Source organism: Myxine glutinosa, chromosome 11 (assembly GCF_964187855.1).
Source record: "Myxine glutinosa chromosome 11, kmMyxGlut1.1, whole genome shotgun sequence".
NCBI classification, from domain to species: Eukaryota; Metazoa; Chordata; class Myxini; order Myxiniformes; family Myxinidae; genus Myxine; species Myxine glutinosa.
Genome location: NC_136271.1, coordinates 6,096,653 through 6,106,430, shown reverse-complemented (window position 1 = coordinate 6,106,430; position 9,778 = coordinate 6,096,653).

Genomic DNA, 9,778 nt, shown 5'->3' with positions numbered 1-9,778 from the left:
TTTTATTCAATAATTCACTTGGAAATGGAAGAAATGTCACCTCAACGATTTTGCATTCCTCACGATGTCTGACTCCCGGGCAGGAAACTGATTAATTTGCTCGAAATCGTCCAATATTTTGAAGAAAATATGCTTCCCTGACCTATGCATCCACGTTATCACGTTGGTTTGTTTACAAGCGAGTGTCACACAAACATGGCCGCCGACCTACTCGCTCTGACTTCAGCCAATCAGACGCATTGTGGGTCCAGGTTTATTATATACGTCCGTGTTGTTGGGCCGTTGCTCCCACAAAAACGTCATGATAAGATATTTATAAACGTTGACTTGACATTTGTTCAAGGAGGGAAAACCCCTTGGGGAGGTGGGGCATTATTAGTATGAACATTGTTTTGTAACTAGGGCATGCCCGTACTATATATATATCTAAAATTATATCCCCCCCCCTCTATTTACATGAAATGGTTTGGTCCAAAGCGAACGGCTTGCGAGTACGGTGACAATCCCCCCCCCCCCCCCCTCTATTTACATGAAATGGTTTGGTCCAAAGCGAACGGCTTGCGAGTACGGTGACAACCCCCCCCCCCCCCCCCCCCCCTCTATTTACATGAAATGGTTTGGTCCAAAGCGAACGGCTTGCGGAGTTTGGTAAAGAAATCGCCATAGCGTGCACAAACGCGCAGGAAAGCGAAAGAATCGCAAATTAGTTTTAATTAGTTTTAAAACATAGTTTAACGCCAACATAGCGGCAACATAGTTTGCCAACGTGAAATAAATGAATACGCTCTCAAATGTGCCGTCCGAGGCAGAGTCTGTTCGCCACGTTCGGCACACGTGATGGCTCGCTGCTCTCTGATTGGTTGAATCGTTTTTTGGACATAGCTCGCTAACTACTTGTCCGATTAATATGAAACCTTGAAAAGGCACATCCTCGGGTCCCCAGCAATATACCTGGCAAGTTTCAAGTATATCGGACCCGTGGTTGTCGAGAAACAGCGGTCACAGACAGACACACAGAGATTACTGGCATTATAGATAGACTAGGGCATGCCCGTACTATATATATGCCCGTACTATATATCTATCTAAAATTATATCCCCCCCCTCTATTTACATGAAATGGTTTGGTCCATTCGCAACGCCAAAGCGAACGGCGAACGGCTTGCGAGTACAGTGACAATCCCCCCCCCTCTATTTACATGAAATGGTTTCGTCCATTCGCAACGACCACAGAACCCCCCCCTCTATTTACATGGAATGGTTTGGTCCATTCGCAACGCCGGCACACGCGATCGTTCGCTGCTCTCTGATTGGTTGAATCGTTTTTTGGACATAGCTCGGTAAGTAATTGTCCGATTAATATGAAACCTTGAAAAGGCACATCCTCGGGTCCCCAGCAATATACCTGGCAAGTGAAAAGTATATCGGACCGGTAGTTGTCGAGAAACAGCGGTCACAGACAAACAAACAAACGTACAGACGTACAGACAGACAGACAGAGATTACTGGAATTATAGATAGATAACATTAATATTGTTGTGGATATGAGAATTGTGTTTTGTATTGTTGTAAAAAAATATCACCCTCCTTCCTCCAGTTGTTGTGTATAAAGGTCAAAGGGCATCCCTTAGTTAGGTCATATACAATCACGTTAGCCAATCATAGATTTCCTCCTTGTTGGTAGTTATTTCTTTATTCTGTGTATTAGGTTAAGGCTTTGTCTTCCATTAATTAATACTCCATTGCACCGAATTCAAATAGATAGATCCCCTTTTTCAAATTCCCAAAACCTCGATTGCCAACTGCATTCGCCGCCATTGCCATGTGCTCCGGCTCGGAGAAGAAAGGCGTGTCTCCACCTCGTCATAGAAAGGAGGAGTGAGTCGGCCCCGCTCAACCAACCCAGCCAAAGGGGTTTGGCTTGAGCGGGCGGAGAAAGAACGATCGGGGAGGTTCAAAAAGGTTAGAGGGAGGGGCATATATAACCCGCACCACGAGGCCCCCACCTGAGACGAGCTTCAGAGAGAGACGGGAGACGCGTCCTGAGATGAGCCAGAGAAGCGGCAGATGAGCATCAGCCTTGAAATCCACCACCACCAGCTTGGAGCCACGCAGCTTTGACTCCGCCAGGGTGCTCGTATCGCGGCAGCCCGCACGACCGCTGAACGTGCCGATCGAGGAAGGGCGGCGGCTGCTGACTCCCGGGCCGACCGTGCTCCGGTTCGAGCGGAGCGTTCCTCTCCTTCCAGTCCTTCCATTCCTGCCTGCAATTTCCCCATTCGTGTGAGTTTGCTCGTAGTCTGTTTTGTGTGTCTTGTCCTGGGGTATTAATTAAGACTGCATAGGTAAGCTAAGTTGCACTGTGTCCGCTTCTTCTTCTTCTGTTTTTATTTTATTATTATTCCTCCTCCTTTGTTGCTTTCAATTGTGTAAAGAGTAAATAAATCATATTTGTATTTCTTACCCTTTTCCCTTCTTTCCTCTACATCCGTCGTTGTTGTCTTTTCCCTCATTGGACACCAGTGGCACGATTTTGGCCAACGTTTCAGGATCGGGTTAGTCTTGGTAACAGTTCGTGCTGCGGTTGCTAAACACCGCTCGGCAATCAAGTAACATCTGTCCGCGGTACGAACTGGGCTGTGCACCGGCCTTTCCGGAGGTCGCGGTGCAGCTTCAGGGACCATGTCGGTCAGTCACAAACGAGGGGACTAATCCCCCCTCAAAGGGGAACCATAGGCCGACGTTGGGTTCCGCAACAATATTATGCTATTATCGTTTAGTCTAGTAGGAAGACTAGGTCCCCCTGCACCCCCCGGAGATATACTTCTAATCAGTGTTTCTAGATTGGAAAAAATGTGTAGAAAATGACTAGCTATGGCCCCAAGCTGAAAAAATGTCCCACATACCATTTTTATGCAAATTACTGCTGCAAATTTTATGCAAAATTATGCAAATTTTATGCAAATTTTTGATGAGGAGTAGAGTTGAGGGGTCTTTGAGGGCTTCATCGAGGTGCTCTCGGTTGCAAGACTGGGTCATTCTGAGAAGCACAGCAGGGTCAGAGATCATGATGTTCTCCTCCTCAGTGAATCTCTCCATCAACAGCCTCTCCATTGCCTCACACACTGTTTTGAGGCAAAAGAGGGACTTTGCGTAGGCCTTTCCACTGAGAACACCTTTGAGAGATCCACTTGTTACTAGTTGTGCCTCAAAGAGAATCTCTGCATATCCAGAACCACGCATCTTGTGTCCAGTGAGCATCCCGATGTAGTTCATGGATGTGTGGAAGGGTCCAATCGTTACTACATGACTAGCAAATTCATTTGGCCAGCGCCAGATGATGGGAAGGGCTTTCATGCAGACACCCAGATCAAATGTATTCAGGACCCATCTCTGACCCACCTCAGCAGTTGCTGCCTCGGAACGCTTCAGTAGCTCACGAACAACTGCGTTGTCTGTGATCGGTCTGTGCCTGGTGCCTGCATGGCATGGCAATGGCCTGCAGCCTGTGCCTGGGCTAGGGGGTTTCACCTCTGCAACTGGTTCTCCCCCACCCAGCAAATCAACAGTCGACTACTGCACGCCTATCCACCAACCGATCACAGACAACGCAGTTGTTCGTGAGCTACTGAAGCGTTCCGAGGCAGCAACTGCTGAGGTGGGTCAGAGATGGGTCCTGAATACATTTGATCTGGGTGTCTGCATGAAAGCCCTTCCCATCATCTGGCGCTGGCCAAATGAATTTGCTAGTCATGTAGTAACGATTGGACCCTTCCACACATCCATGAACTACATCGGGATGCTCACTGGACACAAGATGCGTGGTTCTGGATATGCAGAGATTCTCTTTGAGGCACAACTAGTAACAAGTGGATCTCTCAAAGGTGTTCTCAGTGGAAAGGCCTACGCAAAGTCCCTCTTTTGCCTCAAAACAGTGTGTGAGGCAATGGAGAGGCTGTTGATGGAGAGATTCACTGAGGAGGAGAACATCATGATCTCTGACCCTGCTGTGCTTCTCAGAATGACCCAGTCTTGCAACCGAGAGCACCTCGATGAAGCCCTCAAAGACCCCTCAACTCTACTCCTCATCAAAAATTTGCATAAAATTTGCATAATTTTGCATAAAATTTGCAGCAGTAATTTGCATAAAAATGGTATGTGGGACATTTTTTCAGCTTGGGGCCATAGCTAGTCATTTTCTACACATTTTTTCCAATCTAGAAACACTGATTAGAAGTATATCTCCGGGGGGTGCAGGGGGACCTAGTCTTCCTACTAGACTAGTTAGTTTTATTATTCGAAGCGGCCTTGGAAAAACGCCACAATAAAGCTAACTTAATAGGGATATACACCTCAACACACAACCCCATTGATGGCAAAACCCCACTCGGGGGAGAAAACCGCCCTTGGGGAGGGTGGGGGGGAAATGAATGCGCTACAACCTTCATTATGTAGCCCTTGGTCATCCTGTCAAGTTTGGTTGAGGTTGGATAAGTAACGATGGAATTGTAGTGGTAGAAATTGCGGTGGAGCAGTGGAATTGTAGCGGTGGAATTGTAGCTCGCGTGTAGAAAGCTGCAACTCGCGCAACTACTTCTCCGACTCTGCATCCTCGGGAGGCCTGCGAGGAACCTCGGCAGCCTACCCTGAGGCCTTGACCAGCCCCTCGGTTGGCTCAACCTCTTTTCGCGTGCACCGAGGCCGAGCACTGTTCGAGCCTTCTCGGCACTGCCGAGCGCACCCGCGAACTGCAACCTCGGGAGGCCCGCGAGGAACCTCGGCAGCCTCCCCCGAGAACTTGACCAGCCCCTCGGTCGGCTCAACCCCACGTCAGCGTTTTTTCACGCGTACAGAGGCCGAGCACTGCTCGAGCCTTCTCGGCACTGCCGAGCGCACCTGCGAACTACGTACATGCCCGTGGAGTGCATTCTGGGGGGGCGCATGTAGCGGTTACCTTATTCGCATGTCGCGGTTAACTTATTCGCATGTCGCGGTTAACTTATTCGCATGTGGCAGTTACCTTATGTTTGGTCATAATCCACGTGCACGGGCCTGTGGGGCTTTTGGTTTGTTGGACGTGACGCACGCGCGGTTGTCGGAGCCACGCCCTCCGAAGAGGGTTTTGGCTTTATAAAAGCGGTACGACTTCCGTTCGCGTTAGAGTGTGCTGGAGATTTCTGTACGAATAAACGAGTTTCGAACCCTACGAAATGGCCTCGTTCTCTCGCCTTCCGCAACTCCTAAAGAATGTATTGGCGTCAAAAATACATCAGACAGACACCAAATTGCGTATTCTCGTATGATGACGAGTATGTTTAAATGAAAAAAAACAAAAACTTATACGAGTCCTGGTGTTGTTCTATCCCAGAGTTCATATTGTTCCAAAATCAAATTGATAAACATCTTCGTTCATATTCAGCACAAGGCTGTTGGCTCGTAGCATTGGCCAAGGGCACGGCTGTACTGCTGATGGAGCGCCCTCTGCTGGTTAGGGCAGGAATTTGTAATTTGTCCAGGATGCCGGTGATGGCTCGCCAACTCCTCGCAAAGGACACCCAAGGATCTTTAACATCCACCAACAAATGCTGGCAGACGGGACAACCAGTTTAACGTCCATTTGAGGGACAGCACCCACTGATGAATCACCCTGTCTGTGAAACACTGGGATGACAGTTTTTAGCTGGGTCGGGATTCATACCCAACATTGACAGCTAGGTGGTGAGAGTGTACCTCAAGGCCATCTTGTCAGCACATGATGAAGATGATCAAGGCCATCTTGTCAGCACATGATGAAGATGATCCAGGCCATCTTGTCAGCACATGATGAAGATGATCCAGGCCATCTTGTCAGAACATGATGAAGATGATCCAGGCCATCTTGTCAGCACATGATTAAGATGATCCACGCCATCTTGTCAGCACATGATGAAGATGATCCAGGCCAACTTGTCAGCACATGATGAAGGTGATCCAGGCCATCTTGTCAGCACATGATGAAGATTATCCAGGCCATCTTGTCAGCACATGATGAAGATGATCCAGGCCATCTTGTCAGCACATGATGAAGGTGATCCAGGCCATCTTGTCAGCACATGATGAAGATTATCCAGGCCATCTTGTCAGCACATGATGAAGATGATCCAGGCCATCTTGTCAGCACATGATTAAGATGATCCAGGCCATCTTGTCAGCACATGATTAAGATGATCCAGGCCATCTTGTCAGCACATGATTAAGATGATCCAGGCCATCTTGTCAGCACATGATTAAGATGATCCAGGCCATCTTGTCAGCACATGATTAAGATGATCCAGACCATCTTGTCAGCACATGATTAAGATGATCCAGGCCATCTTGTCAGCACATGATAAAGATGATCCAGGCCATCTTGTCAGCACATGATAAAGATGATCCAGACCATCTTGTCAGCACATGATTAAGATGATCCAGGCCATCTTGTCAGCACACGATGAAGATGATCCAGGCCATCTTGTCAGCACATGATGAAGATGATCTAGGCCATCTTGTCAGCACATGATTAAGATGATCCAGGCCATCTCGTCAGCACATGATGAAGATGATCCAGGCCATCTCGCCAGCACATGATGAAGATGATCCAGGCCATCTCGTCAGCACATGATGAAGATGATCCAGGCCATCTTGCCAGCACATGATGAAGATGATTCAGGCCATCTTGTCAGCACATGATGAAGATGATCCAGGCCATCTTGTCAGCACATGATTAAGATGATCCAGGCCATCTTGTCAGCACATGATGAAGATGATCCAGGCCATCTCGCCAGCACATGATGAAGATGATCCAGGCCATCTCGTCAGCACATGATGAAGATGATCCAGGCCATCTTGCCAGCACATGATGAAGATGATTCAGGCCATCTTGTCAGCACATGATGAAGATGATCCAGGCCATCTCGTCAGCACACGATGAAGATGATCCAGGCCATCTTGTCAGCACATGAAGAAGATGATCCAGGCCATCTCGTCAGCACATGATGAAGATGATCCAGGCCATCTTGTCAGCACATGATGAAGATGATTCAGGCCATCTTGTCAGCACACGATGAAGATGATCCAGGCCATCTTGTCAGCACATGATTAAGATGATCCAGGCCATCTTGTCAGCACATGATGAAGATGATCGAGGCCATCTTGTCAGCACATGATTACGATGATCCAGGCCATCTTGTCAGCACATGATTACGATGATCCAGGCCATCTTGTCAGCACATGATTAACATGATCCAGGCCATCTTGTCAGCACATGATGAAAATGATCTAGGCCATCTTGTCAGCACATGATTAAGATGATCCAGGCCATCTTGTCAGCACATGATTAAAATGATCCAGGCCATCTTGTCAGCACATGATTAAGATGATCCAGGCCATCTTGTCAGCACATGATGAAGATGATCGAGGCCATCTTGTCAGCACATGATTACGATGATCCAGGCCATCTTGTCAGCACATGATTACGATGATCCAGGCCATCTTGTCAGCACATGATTAACATGATCCAGGCCATCTTGTCAGCACATGATGAAAATGATCTAGGCCATCTTGTCAGCACATGATTAAGATGATCCAGGCCATCTTGTCAGCACATGATTAAGATGATCCAGGCCATCTTGTCAGCACATGATAAAGATGATCCAGGCCATCTTGTCAGCACACGATGAAGATGATCCAGGCCATCTTGTCAGCACATGATGAAGATGATCTAGGCCATCTTGTCAGCACATGATTAAGATGATCCAGGCCATCTCGTCAGCACATGATGAAGATGATCCAGGCCATCTCGCCAGCACATGATGAAGATGATCCAGGCCATCTCGTCAGCACATGATGAAGATGATCCAGGCCATCTTGCCAGCACATGATGAAGATGATTCAGGCCATCTTGTCAGCACATGATGAAGATGATCCAGGCCATCTTGTCAGCACATGATTAAGATGATCCAGGCCATCTTGTCAGCACATGATGAAGATGATCCAGGCCATCTCGCCAGCACATGATGAAGATGATCCAGGCCATCTCGTCAGCACATGATGAAGATGATCCAGGCCATCTTGCCAGCACATGATGAAGATGATTCAGGCCATCTTGTCAGCACATGATGAAGATGATCCAGGCCATCTCGTCAGCACACGATGAAGATGATCCAGGCCATCTTGTCAGCACATGAAGAAGATGATCCAGGCCATCTCGTCAGCACATGATGAAGATGATCCAGGCCATCTTGTCAGCACATGATGAAGATGATTCAGGCCATCTTGTCAGCACACGATGAAGATGATCCAGGCCATCTTGTCAGCACATGATTAAGATGATCCAGGCCATCTTGTCAGCACATGATGAAGATGATCGAGGCCATCTTGTCAGCACATGATTACGATGATCCAGGCCATCTTGTCAGCACATGATTACGATGATCCAGGCCATCTTGTCAGCACATGATTAACATGATCCAGGCCATCTTGTCAGCACATGATGAAAATGATCTAGGCCATCTTGTCAGCACATGATTAAGATGATCCAGGCCATCTTGTCAGCACATGATTAAAATGATCCAGGCCATCTTGTCAGCACATGATTAAGATGATCCAGGCCATCTTGTCAGCACATGATGAAGATGATCGAGGCCATCTTGTCAGCACATGATTACGATGATCCAGGCCATCTTGTCAGCACATGATTACGATGATCCAGGCCATCTTGTCAGCACATGATTAACATGATCCAGGCCATCTTGTCAGCACATGATGAAAATGATCTAGGCCATCTTGTCAGCACATGATTAAGATGATCCAGGCCATCTTGTCAGCACATGATTAAGATGATCCAGGCCATCTTGTCAGCACATGATTAAAATGATCCAGGCCATCTTGTCAGCACATGATGAAGATGATCCAGGCCATCTTGTCAGCACATGATGAAGATGATCTAGGCCATCTTGTCAGCACATGATTAAGATGATCCAGGCCATCTTGTCAGCACATGATTAAGATGATCCAGGCCATCTCGTCAGCACATGATGAAGATGATTCAGGCCATCTTGTCAGCACATGATGAAGATGATCCAGGCCATCTTGTCAGCACACGATGAAGATGATCCAGGCCATCTTGTCAGCACATAATGAAGATGATCCAGGCCATCTCGTCAGCACATGATGAAGATGATCCAGGCCATCTTGTCAGCACATGATGAAGATGATTCAGGCCATCTTGTCAGCACACGATGAAGATGATCCAGGCCATCTTGTCAGCACATGATTAAGATGATCCAGGCCATCTTGTCAGCACATGATGAAGATGATCGAGGCCATCTTGTCAGCACATGATTACGATGATCCAGGCCATCTTGTCAGCACATGATTACGATGATCCAGGCCATCTTGTCAGCACATGATTAACATGATCCAGGCCATCTTGTCAGCACATGATGAAAATGATCAGGCCATCTTGTCAGCACATGATTAAGATGATCCAGGCCATCTTGTCAGCACATGATGAAGATGATCTCGGCCATCTTGTCAGCACATGATGAAGATGATCCAGGCCATCTTGTCAGCACATGATGAAGATGATCCAGGCCATCTTGTCAGCACGTCTGAACATCTCACTATCGGTATGTTCAACTCGAGACACTGTGCAGAGTTATTCATTTATGTTCAAGCCATTATGATATCCTGGTTAGTGATTCGTTGCATGTTCCTGGGGTGATCAATATTGAGAAAGATAAGATGACCATTTCAATGT